The following is a 3,721-nucleotide window of genomic DNA, read 5'->3' on the forward strand; positions in this document are numbered from 1 at the left end:
GGGCAGTTTGAAGGTCAGGGCTCTTATTTTCCTGTGTGTGATTTTGTGCAGGGTCATTTAATTTTTTTGTCCTGCATGTTCCTTATCTGCAGACTATGAGCATTGGGCCTTTTCCTTTCTGTGTATATTCATTTTTTTTTTAAACAAAAGCAATATATGCCTCTGGTAAAAATTTTTTAAAAATATGTACATATATAGAGGTCATCCTATTAACAGTTCGGTGTAAAGTTTTTCAAACTTTTTATTTATTTATTTTTTAATTTTTATAGGAGTATAGAAGATCTACAATGTTGTGTTAGTTTCTGCTGTACAGCAAAGTGAAATCAGATATACATATACATACCTCCACTCTTTTTCAGATTCTTTTCCTATATAGGTCATTACAAAGTATTGAGTAGAGTTCCCTGTGCTATACAGTAGGTCCTTATTAGTTGTCTATTTTATATATATTGGTGTGTATATGTCAATCCCAGTCTCCCAATTTATCTCTCCCCTTACCTTTCAAGCTTTTAAAAAGTGAACTTTAAATACTTAAATATATATAGATATATAGGGTTTTATTTTGCTTTGTTTTACATAAATAATACTATACAGGCTGCTCTGAAACATGTTTTACTTAATATATTAAGGATATTTTCCATCTAAAGATATACAGTTCTTCTTCAATCTTTTTAACAGCTGCATAGGAGTCCATAAGAGGTACCATAATTTGTTCACCTGTTTCCCTATCGATAAACACCAGAATGTGTCTAAATGCTGTAATGAACTTGCTTTGTAGTAGACTCAGTGTGGGGTGATTGCTTAGCTCGCGGTTCACATGGAGGCCACGTATGTGATCACCCTCTGTCTTGGGGAGCCGTTTCCTCCTTCTGCATCCTTTAACCTGTAGCCCAAATATGCACAGGGTCATGCTGTTTCCAGGGCCACCATCGTGGGTGCTAGGGTGGTGAGCATACCTCAAGCTGGACCACTGTGGAGTCCGTTCCCAGCATCCTTCCCACCAACCTGATCCAGGAGAGAGAAGCCCTGTTTTCTTTCTGGTTAGGAAGCTGGGATGACAAAACCCAGGAGCTGCCAGAAGGTCTGAGTGAATGAAGCCACCACACAGAACAGTAGAAATTAGGGATACATCCTTTCTTTTTAATCAAAGGTCTAGATCACTTCTAAGGTCCCTCCGCCCCTCCCATTCTGTGACTCTGGGAGGGGGGCTTTGGAGGGGATGCCAGAGCTCCTCCTGGGCTTCCTTTCTGCTCCATCAAAGTCTCCTTCCTGTGACCCCTAGCTGGGAGCCCCCGAAGCCTTGGTAGGCCAGGGGTCTGCCTGGGAAAGCCCTCTCCTCTGTCCTCGTCTCTTGGGTCTTCCCACTGTAGTCTCCAGTGTCTGCTCACTGGAATGACATCTGTAACACAAGAATTGACTCCTTTGTGAGGCATCGCTTGAAAACTATCACCAGTTGCTTACATCTCAGTGTGGCTTTCAGGTCTTTTCATAAGAACAAGTAGAAGGCAGGGATACCAAGAGAACACCAGGCATATTCAATCAGTCGATGAACATTTACTAAGTGCCCCCAGTACCCTGGGCACTGGGGATAGAAAGTTTCCGAGCTCCTGGTCCCCCCATGGTGGGCTACTTTAGCTCCTGGCTCCCTGACATCTTCTCCATCTCCACTCCTGCCAACATCTGAGGCAACTGGAACATCTGTGTGAGCATGCCATCTAATAGCCTTAAACCTCTTCTCTCCAGAAGCTTCTGCTTCCTCCGTTCCTCCGTCCCTTCCTGCATAGGGTTCTTCTAAGGATCAAATGATCTAGTGTGTATAAATGTGCTTTGTGAACGGTAAAGCACTGCACTGCTAACACCCAGGAAAGGAGGAAGTGCAGGGAGCATGGAGGAGGTGGGAGGGGAGGGGGCAGCGGATAACTGGGAGGGCAGAGAAGGGCAGGCCCAGAGGACCGCACACTGGTAGAACTGGGCTGGGGAGGGGAGGTGACGAGCTTCGGAATGCAGAAAGCATTCAGCCGTCATCCCAGGAGGCAGACCCACCAATCCCAACATTATCCATCTCCCTGGAGGGGGTGGCCTCCGGAGGTTTCCGTGACCCGTCTCCAGCGGCAGCTGCCGAGGCCTGGCAGCCTCTCGTGGGACATCCGTCTGCCTGTCTGTGCATCCATCTCTCCGCAGCCCTGAGGAGCAGGCAGGAAACTCAGACAAGCTCCCTTCCCTCCCTCTGCCTGTTTCTCAAATTTCCCGAGATGGACAGAGAGGGACAAGGAGATGCCGGCAACTGGGAGCATCGTTGGGGGTGGGGTGTATGGATTCGGACTTCCTACTCCCCACCCCACGACCACCGCCAGGGCCGCAGCAGGGCAGGCGGGGCCAGACAGCCTGGGGATGCGCGGCTCCCCCAAGGCAGGGCTGGGATATCAAAGCTGGAAGCGCGGGGGCATGTCAGCCAGCTTTGTGAGCCCGCTCCCATCACGGCATGAAAGCCCGGCTGTACAAACTGCATTCGCTGCGCTCCCAACCTGCATTCCCGATTGGTCACAGCCTGGCCCCAGCTGCATTCCTGGGACAGAGCAGGCAGAGGGGCCTGGCCTCTTTGTTCTTCCCAAATCAGGACTGGAACCATGACAGGCTGATCGCATTACCCAGCTGAGGTCAGCCTGGCAAGGATGACCCCTTCCCGCGCCTCCCCCACCTCACCAAGACAGAAGCGCCCACCCTGCGCCGCCTAGCTCCCTTACCTGGATGCTTACAACAGGCTCCTGTGGGTCTTAGCTGAGGAAGGAAAATCTCCCAAACCACAGCTCTGCTGTCTCCATCCAAGGTCAGATGCTGGGAGCGGTGCCCAGACCCTCATTCCAGGCCTTGTCCAATTTCAGGCCATCTCCAAGGGCTGCAGTTGCTCTGGGTGGGCCCAACTGCCCTGTTTGTTGTTGGACCTCTCAGAACCCACATGTACCTAAGTGGCATTTAAGACCTGGACTCAGTATCAGAACAAACCCAAGTTTCAGAGTTACCATAGATTGGAAGCTATTCTGTCATAAGCCCCATTTGAACCACTGCCCACTTTGCCTGGGTAAAGCCTTCCACCTCCTCTCCTGTCCTATGCCTGGTTACAAAAACGCAAGCTTTGACATCTGGCTTGCCTGGTATGACATCCTGGCTCTGCCAGTTACTTGCTGTGTGACCTCGGATGATTTACTTACCTTCTCTGGGTTTCAGTTTCCTCCTTTGTAAAACTAGATAACTGTGAAGATGTAAAAAGATGTCGTATGGTAGTTTCTGGCATGCTGTAGACACATGACCAATGTTACTTTTCCTGCTCTCTTCCTTCTCTCTGGAATGCGTGGCCTCAAGCAGAGTCTTCACAATGTAGCTAATACCCTTTCTTCCTTTCTCTGAATTCCTAAAGCCCCAAGGGTGAGGGCCACGCTCTCTGGAGATGGCTAGACACAACTTACCCTGCGTTGTTCTGAATAGTTTTCTATGTCAGTCTGTGTCTCCCCAGCAAGCTTGTTGGCATTCCAGGAAAGACCTTTTACTTTGTTATTCGTTTAACAAATATGCATTGGACAGAACTGCACAGGCCACTGGGGATTCAGCAGTGCGGAAGGCAGTCAAGTTTCCTGCTCTCACGAAGCTCCTGGTGGAGAGGACAGCCAGGCCGCAATCGATCACACGAGGAGTTGCAATAAGTTTTCACCGGATGCAATGGGGG

The 3,721-nt window shown here is 49.3% G+C and overlaps 1 long non-coding RNA gene across 1 annotated transcript; it reads right to left on the reverse strand.

Annotated features, from left to right (window-relative positions):
• Nucleotides 1–660: 660 nt before the first annotated feature.
• Nucleotides 661–3,447, reverse strand: LOC130708927 (uncharacterized). Its single transcript, XR_009009309.1, has 3 exons — nt 3,210–3,447; nt 2,745–2,962; nt 661–2,183 (listed from the first exon to the last, which is right to left on the reverse strand). It is a non-coding gene; the product is annotated as an uncharacterized LOC130708927 (long non-coding RNA).
• Nucleotides 3,448–3,721: the final 274 nt, after the last annotated feature.

This window comes from Balaenoptera acutorostrata, chromosome 9 (genome assembly GCF_949987535.1).
Source record: "Balaenoptera acutorostrata chromosome 9, mBalAcu1.1, whole genome shotgun sequence".
Lineage (NCBI taxonomy): Eukaryota > Metazoa > Chordata > Mammalia > Artiodactyla > Balaenopteridae > Balaenoptera > Balaenoptera acutorostrata.